Source organism: Petaurus breviceps, unplaced genomic scaffold (genome assembly GCF_028583685.1).
Source record: "Petaurus breviceps papuanus isolate PSGF00001 unplaced genomic scaffold, PetGlider_PUasm1.0 563, whole genome shotgun sequence".
Classification (NCBI taxonomy): Eukaryota; Metazoa; Chordata; class Mammalia; order Diprotodontia; family Petauridae; genus Petaurus; species Petaurus breviceps.
The window spans coordinates 798,121-813,317 of NW_027186380.1; the positions used below are offsets into that span (position 1 = coordinate 798,121).

Consider the following 15,197-nt stretch of genomic DNA (forward strand, 5'->3'; position numbering starts at 1 on the left):
CCAGATGTTGGTGCTTCTCTCTCTGGTAACTATGTAGGTATGTGATGCTCAGACAGCTAGAAGCCCTGTATGTTGAATTGTGTTATTTTCTCTCTATTTTTTTTTTTGTCTGCTTGCAACTTCTGTTTGTATTTTCTCTGAAGTTCAGGGTGCTGACTTTCCCCCCCTTGTAATGGAAATGCAAATTTAAAGATCTTCCCTACCCTTAGGCCCTTTGATAGGCTTAAGAGACTCTGAGAACCTTCCTTGATTTGAAAATATACTCTGCCTCCTAATAGGCTGAATGTGCTCACATGGAGCCTGTGGCAGGAGGCTTGGTTTTCCGGAATGCCCACACCTTGATGCTGTGTGATTGGGCAGTGGGTCAAGAGGGTGGTTTCATTCTCTGACCCAGGAGAAGGCTATATAATCCCTGATGTGAGGCTTTGCTTTGGGGCTCACTTAGAGAAGTGTTCTGTGATTTGATCAGATGAGACTCTGGGAAGCTGTTGTTGAGAGCCCCCAGGCTTTGAAAAACCCAGATGTTGATGGTAACTGTGATTTGGCATGGATGTAATGGGTGGACAGTTTGGAAACCTGTCTGCTTGATCTGTTTCTCTGTCTTGATAATTCTGTCTGTATACTCTGAAGTTCGGGGTGCTGACCTTTTTCCCTTGAACTAGGCAAATGATACATGTTTGACTGATTAAAGTAAGCTTGTTAACCCATTTTGAGTTGCTTTCCTTTAACAAAGCAGATCTAAGAACCTGTGTTGGCAGCCACCCTGGGGACGCTGGGGTGCTTGCTGCTACAACCCTGAACTAGGTAAATAATATATGTTTGATTAAAGTAAGGTTGTTAACCCTTTTTGAGTTGCAGGCAGCTAGAAGCCATCTTGGATATTCCAGGGTGCTTGCTGCTACATGTGTGCACAAGTCTTGTTGTCGTTATCTTTGATTTGCTTTTGCATAAACCAAAAAATTTCTCTTATCTTCTTGAATAGTCTTTATTCTAAGGCTGGTTACAAATTCATTCCTCAGCCACATTTGTGGAAATTGTAGCCTACTATTCTTCCCTACATTTTTTATAGAACAGCTTTTCATATTTATATGTTTATTCCCTTGGGATCCATTGTGTTTTGTACTGTTATATGTTGGTCTAAACCTATGTTCTGCCAACTACAATCTGTTTTGCCCTGGAATATTTCACATCACTTATTACATGGATGATTGTTACAATCTAGGACTGTTTTCTTGAATGGGGTGGGTGAAGCCTTAGATTTCTGGTTTTTGATCTCTGCTCCTTCAGGGAGTCATTAGATTGTTTAATGAATTTGTTTTTCCTATCTTTTTTACTTCTTTTCCTCCTGCAACACAGGCTATGCCAGGAATCTTAAATGTCAAAGATCAATGCTGTTGAGAAACCGCTCCAAAATTACTTAACAGCTGGGAGGTCCTCTAGAAGACCTTACTACCAAAGGGTATGATGTAGTTGTAGTAGGAACAATATTTCAAGGCCCTGTCTAAGGCAAGCTAAGATAGCTTTTCCTTAAAAGGTGTGGAAATCATTCCTAGTGGCCTAAGGCCACAGAAGTCAGGATATGACAATTCACCAACTCTTCACTTGGGCTTCTGACCAACATACTAATGTTTGCAACAGGGAGGTTACATTCAGCTGAATCTTTACTGTGAACGTTTAGGGAGTATGCCAGAGGGAGTGCTGTATTTCCCTGCTCTGGACAACTTTTGCCTGATAAGGCTACACAAACCACCTTTTTATAACTGTTAGATGGAGTACAAATGTCTCGTTGCATTCCAAACACCCAGACAAGTCCAAGTCAGGCCTTACCTACCACTTATCCTCTTCTCTGCACCCACCCTGGTTTAATCCCTCATCACCTCTGCCCTGGGGTATTGCAATAGCCTATTTTGCATCTAGGCTCTCCTCTTCAAACCTTCCTCACAGGTGCCAGGGTGACGCTCCCAAAGCACAGTTCCTACAATATCACTGTTTTTCTTAAGATCTGGTGGTTCCATCTTGCCCCTAATATAGATATAAACCACATGTAAACTCTGCTTCAGTTCATAAATGCTTTCACATTTGGCTCTGGCTTCCCTTTCCAGATTCATCGCATGTGCATCTTCATTCTCACTATGTTCTAGTTACATGGCCTTGTTGTTTACTGGACATGACATCCTATTTCCCAGCTTCATGACTTCACATGACCCGTATTCCTCATGTCCTCGCGACCCATATTCCTCATGTCCTCGCGACCCGTATTCCTCATGTCCTCGCGACCCGTATTCCTCATGTCCTCGCGACCCATATTTTCTCATCTCATGGAATCGATGACTTCACTCAAGATTCATGCCAGGGCCCATCTCATATAGGAAGCCTATCATGACCATTCACTCCCCACATTCCTAGCATCCTCCTTTGAAACAATTCTGTTTTGTGTTTCATTTTCAGCACATGTGTTGAATGGAAATTCCTTGAGAATGGGGATTTCCTTTACTCCTTCCAATAGTATGTGCTGATACAGGGTATCCACTATATAAATTCTTTTGAACAACTGGATATCATGTCCTAGGTCTTCCCCAGTATATCAGTAATGATTCTGAAGAGGGATGATAAGTGTTTCAGGGACCCCAATGATCAGAGTCCCTTGGTGGGCAATCTGGAATGAATTCACAGGCTCAAGCATTCTGAGTCTAATTCTGTCAAAACAAGAGTTCTTAGGGAACCTGCAACCTTAACGGGGTAGAGTTAAAGTTTTTATAGGTTAATCCATAGTATAACCTGTGCCAATTATGCTAAGTGAGTAAGGGTGGAATTAGGGAAGAGTGAAGGAGTGGCCAATGCTTAAAGGAGCATGCACTTTTACTATCTACTGCGAAGGCATATTGCCCATGATTTACTGGGAAATAGCCCAAGGGAGTGCTGCATGGAGGTGTGGTTTTAGGCTTAAAACATCACTAAGTCAACTAGCAGTCAGGACCGACTGAGAGGTGCCCAGTCTGCTTCCCATCAATGTCCTGTTTGACAAGATGGATGTTGGGAGTATACATATGTCCCAAACTAACAAGGGATCCAGGATGTGCATAATGGGCTGAGTTAACTTACAGATATCTAGTGAAGGATTCATAGGTGCAACTGGTTATTATACTAAGGGGAGATATACATTTCATGAATAGTTGGTAGGCAGAGTGCTAGCAGGGGGAAGGGGCAGAGATAATGCTCTGAGGCTGGGGGGATTTGAGGCTAGTGAGAAATGTGATTTTAAAAACTGATATGATTTTGCAAACCGGGATTCAAGCACAGGCACCCAAGCACCCCATCGATTTCATTTAAATCCCTTCACAATAAATTACGGGAACTGGCAGAAGTTCATATTTTCCTTGGAAAACACTGTGAATGTATAATGCAGCCATCGTGTGAACTCAAGCAGAAGCTCTTTCCATGAATATGGGGATAGAGAAGAGGATATGGTCAAGGTCTGCCCTTTGCCAGCCTTTGTTTCATATCCTCCATGATTCCATGTATCAGGATCTGTAGTAGAGACCAGGCAGACAGACCATTGTGTTATTTCCTATAGTCAGTTAATAAGCATTAAGCACTTGCTACATGTCAGGTACCATGCTAAATGCTGGGGATTCAAAAAAGGGAAGACAGCAGCCCCTGCCCTGAAGGAGCATACATTTTAATAGGAGGAAGGTGCAAAGCAGGCAGGTAGAAAAGGGGAGGTACCCAATATAGCAGCATGATGGAGGAGTGAGAAGGGCTCAGTGGGGTGGGAAATGAAGAGGCTAGCCTGGAAGCCCTTCTTAATCCGAGGTTCTGGGAGAGGCCCGGGGGTACTGATGAGCTCCAGGGCTGAAGTAGTTTCTAGGGTGGGATGAAGTCTAGAGGAGGGCAGCTGGGCAGGAAATAGCAAAATAATGAGACAGACAGGCACTTGTACTTTTTTAATGCTAAGGTTTATTCAAGCAAAGATACATAATTAATAAGCAAAGATATCCCTGATGTGGACATGTCCAAAGTGGCTTTGTGCAGTTTCCAGCAGCTTGCATGAATCAGGGTGTCTTGTCAGATCTGGGAAGCTATTGTTTTAATTGGTTTAAATTACTTGTCCCCGAACCAAGTCTAATTACATTCCCAGCTGTTTGCATTTCCATCAGTGAGTTCAGCTGTGGGTCTCAAAGCAAAAATTCCTTCAGGCCTAATGGAAGACCCTCCTTGGCAGCTTATTTTAGCAGTTCTATTCCTGTATCTTGTCATAGGACCAAGAGCTAACCAACTCTACCCTTAAATTTGGCTTTGAGGATAGGCTGTCTCTCTCCTTTCTTGTGTGGCCAGACATCACAAAACTACCCATTTGGAAAGCATTAGCTGGTAAAAAGCCAAGGGAAATAGCCATAAGGGCCTTATCTCCATGCCTATAGTTAAGGCCCCTTTATCTCCATATACCCACATTTGCTGTATTAATAGGGTTTCTTTCCAGTATGTCTTATACTTAGTGAGAGATTTCCTGACTAAAGGCTTTGACATCCATAAAATGTTTTTCTCAAGTAAAGATTTTTGGAAGATCAATAATAAGGTGTGCAATTTCATTGAAAGCCTTCCCACATTAATTACATTCCTAAGACTTAATTACAGTATGCATTCTGTCGCATGAATTTATCAGTCTGACTAGCTTTTGCCAATGAGCCAGCACAAATCAGAGAAACAGGTTTTATTATACAGTGACACACGCCAGCAACATTTGATGGCAATGTGTGTCATTCACAATTCAGCTAGTAGTATTTCTATATTACATGAAACAAAGAAAAAAATCACTGCTCATTATAGTGCAGCTGGTTACACAAAGAAAAAAGTCTGTTTGTTGAAGAAAATGTCTATCATTAGCTATAGGAGAGAGAGAGAAGGGATGAGCCCTTGTTAGGAGAGTTATTTCACTAAGCAAGCTAGATAAGGGGAGACATTCCAGGGACGATTTTGTGTCCTCTTAATATTTTATTTTAGCAATTAAGTCTTTTTGTATCAATTACTGGAGGAAAGAAAATGCTGAAGAGAACCAGCTGTTCCAGTCGGTCTTTCAGTTCATGCAGGCATTTTACACAGCAAAATTGCAAATATAGAATAAAATGGAGTCAGTTATATTTCCCCAGATATTCACTTTGAACAATTTCCCCTCTGTCCCTAGATAAAACCATTTTTATCTTTGGGACACCTAATATGAGGGTGAGATTAAGTCAGCTTGTATAGCGACATAGGCAACTTGGTCCAAAGAGGGTTATAGCGGTTATGCAACAAAAATATGCAGGTCACAAATCATACAAAATTCAGAACATTTCCTTAAAAACTAATCATCAAACTTGAATCAATAAATTAGTCATACTACAGTAAATTTAAGAAGGAACAAGAAAATTAAGATAAAAAACAGGGCACTCTTTAAGAGATAGTGGACAATAAACATAGCTCTATAGTCAGAGGGGAAAAATAATATTCACTTAGAAAACAGGTTTCTTTTTCAACATCATTCTGGGTTAGCTGTCTATTTCATGAATTCATCTGGTTCTGGGAAACACTTTCCCTAGGAAATTAAAGGGGGTCTGTCCTTGACCAGTGTCCACAAATTGTCCAGATTAATCTACTTAAGCTCAGAGATGTCCATCCCTGAATCAACATGTTGGTGTCTAACTGAGGTGTCAGTTGTCAAAAGTACATGGAATGGGCCTCTTCACCTTGTTTATAGGGTGGATCTGCAGAGGTATTTCCTTGACTACTTTCCAAGTTCCAAGTCACTTAAGGAGATCCTTTATGTAATTCTGTCTTTAACCTGTTGGTGATAAAACTCAATACAGTTTGGTAAGGCTTGACAAAACTAATTACATTGGCTTCCCAGTAATAAGTTCACGTGGTGAGTCGGTACAAGTCTAATGGAGTTAACCTTATGAACATCACAGATATAGGAAGAACATCAGATTAGGTCACCTGTAACTCATCTGAAAGTTTAGTTTTTTGTTTTCACATACTATTTTTTCTTTAGATCTTTACCTGAAACCTGCATGTGGTACAAATAGACATCACTACAGACAATACTATCTATGTGCTAAAGAACTATTTTAAAAAGGATCCTTGAAAACCTGACTTGGTAAAATGTCCCTCTTTCTCTGGATATTATCAGAGAGAGACTTCAAACAGCAATGAAAAAAAAAATCTAACTCCCATTTAAATGTTCCCAAAATAAGATACAAATGTTTTATTTCAAAATCCATTTAACTATCTCGCACATAAAATGCTTTGGAGAATTAGTCCATTTAATGTATGAGTTTCAACAAATTGAGACAAACTTTTTCCTAAAGCCAAGTGCTTTAGAATTATGTGAGTGTAAAGACCTGTTAGTTTAATGAACCTATACCTAACCATTTTGTATGATATACAGCCACGCATACTAAGGGGGGGGGCGGCCGGCGGCTATCTTTGGCCATTTGCTTAGGGCATGCAGTAATTTCTACAGAGTAATATGGATTTCTGTATTTACTGTCCACATATTTCCCTGGATGGTTAAGCTACTGGAGCTTTAGTTTTGAGGTGTAAAACCATAAAAATATATTGCTTCTAGAGAATGGCAGTATATTTTATCTAGCCATCCTTTGTTTTTCCAGAATCTCAAGCTAATTCTTTCAAAATCTCATGGAATCCTTCCTGACATACTATGTGGTTTGCTGAGGACCACAAGCATTTCTCTTCTCTTTTCTTCTCCCAATATATGTATATATAATGTATATCCTTTCAGGTACAGTAGTTGGTTGTTTTGTGGAGATGGAAAAGATTCATTTCCTTTGTCCTTTTATTTAAAAAAAAAACTATTGATTTAAAAGTTTCTTGACAATTGAACAATTCTACATAGGAAAGCTTCAATCTAACTTGAGATCTTATGAACAATTATTAAAACATATCCAAAGTCTGCGTATTTAGATATTTGTATGGGTAGGCATCTGTGAATATTAAATGGACATGAGAGAAACCCAAAAGAACTTTAGTTCCTTATTATCTCCAGGATAAAATTTGGAGTGTATCATTTAGGACCATCTTTCCTTGGATTTTTCCATTATTTTTCACTGGCACAACAGTTGCACTCCTAACTACTAATACAATTACAATTATCGTGAGTCTTTAATTATATTCCTTTATCCAATGGAAATCACTTGAAAACCAATCATATATATCATAGTTCTCAAATGGAAATTCAAATTTTGTTTCTTTTTACAAAGTGGAGATTACTACTTCATTAAAAATGAAAGCTTTTACATCTTTCTCCCATATGGCAGACTTCACCCATAAAGACATACTTTATCTTCATATCATTCAGAAAGAATGTGTTACTTTAAGTACATAATCTTATACATGAATATTTAAGTATTAAAATGATGAGCAAGGAGATGGCAAGCATAAGGACAGGCTTGTCCTAGTAACTTAGGTTAGAAAGTTGAAATGAGAAGTGGCCACCTATCCCAAATAGTAAAAATAAAAGCAACTGGGTCCTTCCTACCTGCACCTCAGAGATGCATGAGGATTGTAATGCTAAGATCCATTAGAAAACCTTTGTAGTTCACCTACCACAGTTAGAGAAATTTGCTAAGAAAGGGAAAAAAGGAAAGACATGGTTGTAACAAAATTAAGACTATTCCCTCAGGCTTCAGCCTAAAGGCACAGATTGGCCTAACATAAATATAACAGGATAAAGTTTTCTTTGCTGATTTTGGGTAATACTCATAGTAACATTTTGGAACAGCCAATCATACAAGTTTCACATTATTCATGTAAATATAGGGGATCACAGCCAGGTTCGTTATTAACCAGGCAGGAAATTTTGCTATTCAGAAAGGAAAAAGCATGATGGGGAAACTGATTCTAAAAGATCCTGCCATTACCTTTATAAGGCTGTCTTTTGTCAGTCTTCCCAGGTACTTACATTTCTAAATCTGTAATATTTCTCAAAATGTACTCCCTTTGAGCAGTTCACAGCATTTCCCTTGAATGGTACAATAATTCAATTAAATTAGCAATAAACAATTATACCTGAATTCAAAACTTGGAGCAAATCCAATTATACTCCCAAGAGGTTTAACCCTCTTAACATAGCAAATTCCACTACTCACAGCTTAAGGGAGAATACAGTTATTTTCTTGTTGTTGCAATAATATTCTGTTAAAATACATAGCTTTAAAAATTGATTCTCAGTATTCATCAAGTACATACAAGGTATTTTTAAAAACACTTTAATTCATTTGAGTGTATGTATATGTTCAGACATCTTGATGTCACAACTAAGTAGTTAAAATCAAGAAAATAATCACATTCTGGGGTTTTATACAAGAAGTGGATGTTTGATACAGTTCACTAAAATTTGAGAAAGACAGTGGCTTCTGGCAGTTTGGATATCTTAAGGTATCATATATTAACTTCTAAGGCAAAAAAGAGAAATATTCTCAGTGGGGACCTATACTACGTTGGCTCAAAGATAAAACTTGAATGCATATTTTTTCAGGTATAATTTTATCTAGTTTAGTTTTCATAAATTTCATAATTAGCAATCCAATTTACTGTCTTAGAATTTGCAAAGCTCTCATTTGTCACATACATTCTTTCAGCTCCTTCCATGGAGCTGACAAGATTTTATGATTCTGCCCAAGTTGATCCAAAGGACATGGCAGGTCCTTAAATAATTTCATTGATAACAAAAACTTACAAGGTCTTTAGGTTTTGCCAAATTCTAAATAATTATCATCATTATTCACTTTTCAGCAAAATATAACCAAGGAAATGGGGATTTTTGGTGTTTTTTTTTTTTTTTACCATAGTGCTAAGTCTAATATGTGACAGCTGAAATTTATCATTTCAGAGCATTCATATCAAAGGAGGAATTAATCTCCTAATAATACAAGTGTAGTTAAGTATACTCTAGGTACCATTTTTCAAATTAACAGCATTTCTTATATGGTTTCCCAAAATCACAATGCAAAAAATTGGGAACAAATTTTAAAAAATATCATGGACTCAAAATATGAAACAAAACATTTCCAGTCAAATGACATCAACTCAGTTGAATACATTCTGAATCATCTTACAAAGAAAACCATTTCATCCCTCAATTTTGGCATTCTATAGTAGTTGCATTCAGAGATCAGTATGGGGTAATTAAAATTGAATTGCCCATATACTACCAAGATGGCATTAGTAATAACTATTCAGAACACAGATCAGGCTGTAAACAGTAATTTCCCCGGATTTATCAAAAGGCAACATAATTTTTAAATGCTCAATTTTAAATTTTGCCACATGATTCCAGCTACTTTTCTACATGAACAAGAATAAAAATTGATGAACTAAAGCTTGGCAATCAATGAGAAATCTCAAAATTAACTTTGACCATCTGAAGAGAAAATAAGAACTTCTCTAAATGCAATAATCATTTTAGAAGCATGGAGATCTTCCTATTCTCCCTATAGTCTAGACTTGCTGTAAGATTTAACTGAAACTCTTCTATAATACTTAATTACCTTCTTGGCTATGCTGAACATTTTGGCAGCTGGCAAAGATAAGGATTTTGTATTGTGCCAACTTGGGCAAAGAAAATCACTAATTTTATATTCCTGCTCTTTGAGAAATCAGAGTTCTCAATTCTCATCACCTTCTAGGTAAGGTTTCTATCCACACTGTGTGAGTGCAAATGGTCTCCAAACATCCTCTAACTTTCTGTTCCCTTCAAAACTGAACCCTGATTTCCAAACTGATCCAACCCTTCACTTTCCTTCTCTACTTTCTCAATTCCTCACGTCTTTTACTTCCTAATCATATCCCACTCCATCCACAAAACTAGTTTCCTTTATGCCACTAAAACCTCTCCTTTCTAACTTAGCACAAGTTTTATTATACAACTCCAGTTAACTGCAACACTTTTACTTTTAACTTGATCAAAACTGAACCTTCAAGGTTTACAGATAGTTCCTTATTTTGTCAGGTAAAACACTTCCAATTTGCAAATGCAGTCAATTCTAATTTCTTTTTAAGGTGACTGCTTCTAATTTACCTAGACAACTAAACTTTAAGTCATTCACAGAACATAGAGGCAAAATGAAAGCTTTCCCTTAAAGTGCAATTTTGCTGATTTAAACAACCTCTCTTTCCAAGCTGTATAGAAGAGTTAATAATTGCACCATGTGGTTCTTAAGCACCAGATATTTAGAAGATTTCAAAACCATTTATTTTTCTTTTCTTTTCAACTGTTTAAGACTTTCTTAGCTTTCTCTAGTCAGTGAAATCACCTTCTACTCTTACCCTAAAACAAATCTGTCACACTTCAAGGAAGAAAGAGGGTGGTAAAAAGGGAAAAGTGCTATTTGAATTTAACTTTCACCAAGTTTTCTTTTTTTGTGGTTTTTTTTTTGTTATAGAGACCCCCCCCCCCCCAAGACACACAAGGAAATTTCAGGTTTTTAAAAAAAAAAAACATCTAAACCATTTTGGAAATTCACAGTAATTACATTTCAGTCATAAATTTGGTCTCTAATACCATAAATTTATGCAAATGGGGAAAGGATTTTAGTCCCTCTTACTGATCTTTCTGTGTACTCCCGACCTGGCTAGAATTATGTCTTTTGAAAGATTTGGAAATTGCGGCATAAAGTTCTCACACCCCCCCCCCCCCACACACACACACCTTATTTTCTGTGGAAAGTTTACTGGGAATGGGACGTTTAACACTGGAATTGGCTGAGTATCTTGGATGAAAAGGGCATGTCTTCTGCTACTGCCAGAGGTAACAGCACTAAGAACAGGCCCCAGGACATTAAAATACTTTGTTCCCTTTCCATCCTACGAGATAGCTGTCTTGGCCAGAATTCCACTGCAAGGGGGCTAAAAGTTGTACCAGGTGATCTTCCTGCATCTGGGTCATATTTATCTTTACTTTTCTCTCTTCTCGTCCCATTCACTGAAGATGAAAGTGATCAGCAAGAGGATTTCAGTGACAGGTTTTCTTGCCCTTGAAGGGCAAGGTTATTAAGAGCAATGCTACTGTCCCTTAAAAGAATAGGGTACTGTCTCTGGGTAGCTGGAAGCCAGAGAAAGAGCGTTTGAGACAAGTCGTGCAATACTAGGTGGAAAATGCGACAAAGAATGTCAGCATTCGTCCTTTGGCAAAACCTTGTGAGGAAGTGGCATTCTCTTTCCCCAGGATAAGGATTCATTAACTGTACGATGTGGTTGGCAAAATTTATGAACTTTAGGATCTACCCAAATAAATCAATAACTGTTTTGGGAAACTGACCTCTATTTTTTCCTTCTAGAATTTATAAGGTTTCATGACCATAATGGTCTGGGCCATTATGTATTAAGTATCGGCTGGCCATTTAGTTTAACAAAGAACAAATTCATACTTAGAGACTAGCCCTTCCTAGAACTGTTTTCCCTATTCACCAAAATGGATCTGAAGATTCTCTTCCAGAAAAGAAATATCAACCAGATGCCATCATGATGACTGATTCCTCGAGGTGAAACCGAGGCTTCCATCAGCTTTATGTCATTAATGTTTGGGATCCCCCCACCCCACCCCAACTGCCTGAGTTTACAGTTAGATGAATTGTTTGACCTCCCCCAGTTTCCTCTGGTTCTGCCCTACCAAGGTACAGTTTTTTCCAAAGGCTCCTTGGTGCCAGATACCAGACCAGAATAAAAACTTAACCAAGAATTTAGATAGGAAGGTTGGCAAGACACTGAGTAAGCACAAATGACACAAAGTCACACCACACAATACAAAAACACACATAACATTAACCCATCTCTGTAGATCTCATGACTTGGAGCACAAAAGTGTTAGGCTATGCCTTTACGAGTCCTCCCAGTTTCCCATCTCTTGAAGTTCTTCAATTGGTGAACTCACTGGTACATGGTTAAAAAGTTCTTGGAGATGAGGATCTGTAAAGGCTGAACTGGCCAGTAGAGAAACAGGTTTTATCTTACGCTCAGAGAGCAACACACTCCACTAGCAGTTGATGCAAACGTGTGTCATTCTCCTTATTTATACATTACATGAAACAAAGGAAAAAAAAAAACAGATGGCTGTCCATTACAGTGCAAGTGGTGTTACAAAGAAAAACATGTACTTGTCAAGGAAAGTGTGTATGATTGCCTATAGAAGATAGAGAAGGGATGTGCCCTTTTTAGTATAGCTAATTTCACTAAGTCAGGCTAGATAAGGGAGGGAAGACATTCCAGAGATTGCGGAATCCTCTTTCTTTTAGCAATCGAGTCGTTTTGTGCCAATTAGAGGACGAGAGAAGAAAGCAAAGAGAACCAATGATTGCAGCTGGTCCGTCAGTTCATGCAGCTCCTACTCAGAAAAACGGCCAACACCAAATAAATGGAGTCAGTTATGTTCTCCAAAAAAGTTCACTTTCCACAATCCTCTTACGGTAATGAAAGAGTTTTTGATGTTTAAAGCCACGTTGATTACAATTACAGAACCTCTCTCCAGCATTTTTCTGGTATTCTCTACTGTATGCACCTTGTTAGAAGAGCTTTCCATAATTCCTTATAAAGTTTCTCTGAGCTTAGAATGAATACTTTCCCACATTTGTTACTTTTGTAAATCTTTCCAGAACAAACCTCTTGGAGCCAAAGTTTGTGCTCTAGCTGAAGGTTTTCCAACATTATTACATGAACATTTCCTTCTACTACAAAGTATCTGGGGGATAAACAATTCACTGTATCAAAAAGCTTTCCCATATTCAGTATGTTCATAAAGTTTCTCTTCGGTATGCTTTTTCTGGTGGGAAGTGAGCTGTGTTCGGAGAATGAAGCCCTTTCCACATTCACTACATATATAAGGTTTCTCTCCAGTATGAATTCTCTGGTGGTAAAGAAAGGATGAATTGTGTCTAAAAGATTTCCCACATTCATTACATTCATAAGGTTTTTCTCCAGTATGAACTCTCTGGTGGTTAGTAAGGGATGAACCAGAGCTAAAAGCTTTTCCACATTCATTACATTCATATGGTTTCTCTCCAGTATGAATCCTCTGGTGGAAGGTAAGATGTGTGCTGTGGACAAAAGCCTTCCCACATTCGTTACACTCATAAGGCTTTTCTCCAGTATGAATTCTCTGATGAGAAGTAAGCTGTGTGTTCACTCTGAAGGCCTGCCCACATTCATTACATACATAAGGTTTCTCTCCAGTATGAATTCTCTGGTGGTAAATAAGAGATGAGTTGGAGCTAAAAACTTTCCCACAGTCTTTACATTCATAAGGTTTTTCTCCAGTATGAATTTTCTGGTGGGAAGTAAGATGTGCACTCTGGATGAAAGCCTTTCCACACTCATTACATTTGTAAGGTTTCTCTCCAGTATGAATTCTCCGGTGATAAGTCAGGGATGTACTAGAACTAAAAGCTTTCCCACATTCATTACATTCATAAGGTTTTTCTCCAGTATGAATTTTTTGGTGGGAAATAAGATGTGCGCTCTGCATGAAGGCCTTCCCACATTCGTTACATTCATAAGGTTTTTCTCCAGTATGAATTCTCTTGTGGAAAGTAAGCTGTGTACTCTGATTGAAGGTTTTCCCACATTCATCACATTCATAAGGTTTCTCTCCGGTGTGAATTCGTTGATGGGAATTAAGTTGTGTGTTCCCTCTGAAGACCTTCCCACATTCATAACATTCATAAGGTTTCTCTCCAGTATGAATTTTCTGGTGGTAAGTAAAGGAGGAATTGTATCTAAAAGTTTTTCCACATTCATTACATTCATAAGGTTTCCCTCCTGTATGAATTCGCTGGTGGGAATTAAGCTGTGTTCGAAGAATGAAAGCTTTCCCACATTCATCACATTTATGAGGTTTCTCTCCAGTATGAATTTTCTGATGGTACATAAGGGATGAGCTGAAACTAAAAGTTTTGCCGCAGTCTTTACATACGTGAAGTTTCTCTTTAGGATGGATTTTCTGATGCTCAGGATGGTGTTTACCCTGCATTGAGTCTTTTCCAAATTCATTGTAACCATGAGTTTGATTTACCTTATATATGACATGATCCTGAAAAAGCTTGGAATTACATTTGAATGACTCCCCACATTCACTGTGCACAGAAGGTTTCTCAGGATCATAATTCCACCCTTCTCCCAACTTGGCACGCTGGTAATCATCTTTTGAGTATTTTTCCTGGGATGATTTGTCTATAACAATGTCATCGGAAACAGATTCCTTTGTCTCAGGCTCAGTTTTCCAATCTGAAATGAATGAATTAAATACAAGCATTTACATTTTTTTACTGATGAGAGTTTATAAAGTGCTTTCACATACATTACCTCATTTAATCCTTTCAACAACCCTGTGAAGCAAGCTAGGGCAAGTCCTGTTACATTTGGAGGTTCAGAGCAAACTTAACTGAATTTGTGAATAACCAAACTGCTAATGAGGGCTGACTGGGACTCTGTTGCAGATCTTCTGACTAACTTAGTCCATGGCTCCTTCTACACCACTAAACTAAATATTATATAAGGTTAGGAAGGCAATGCTGAGATACTATATGAGCAGGTATGCAAAGTGAGTAAATTCTAATATCCAAATCCCAAAGGATTATATCAGAGAGAACCCAAACAAGCTGTAAAAGGTAGGTTAATCTCTGAGAAACCATGAAGAACAAGTATGTTCCTAGAAGAATTATGACAGATGTCACCCTTTTTTTAAATGAAGAGGTAGGTTCTGAAAACTACAACTGGCAGGTGGTAGCAGTGAACCTGAAATCAGGATAAGTAACTAAATTTTTTAGGTTCAGTTTTCAGTCTACAGAATAGGGATGCCAAAAGCTGCAGGGATGTTGTAAGGAACAAACAGGACAAAGTACTTCAAGTGTTTTGCAGAACTTAAAGAGGTATATAAAAGTCACTCACCCTTTCGATGTCAATGTCTTATCAAATCAGAGCACACATTTTGTGAGTAACGAAAAAGCAAAACTTCAAGCCATTGCAACCAGCCTCATTTCCTTAATGATAAGACTTCATCCTACTCTATTAGGAAGAATGCTTCTGGTCGTCATGGAGTTAGATGTCAGTGATAAACCCGACAAAAATCTTTTAGGCTATCCTTGTTGATGTACGGAATGTTCATAAAATATACTTCAGTTATGTCATCTGCGCCTGACTGAAATACCGTA

General features: G+C 38.2%; 1 pseudogene; it reads right to left on the reverse strand.

The window, feature by feature from the left end:
- LOC138173106 (zinc finger protein 850-like) overlaps window positions 1-14,906 on the reverse strand; it is a 784,878-nt pseudogene extending 769,972 nt beyond the window's left edge.
- Window positions 14,907-15,197: the final 291 nt, after the last annotated feature.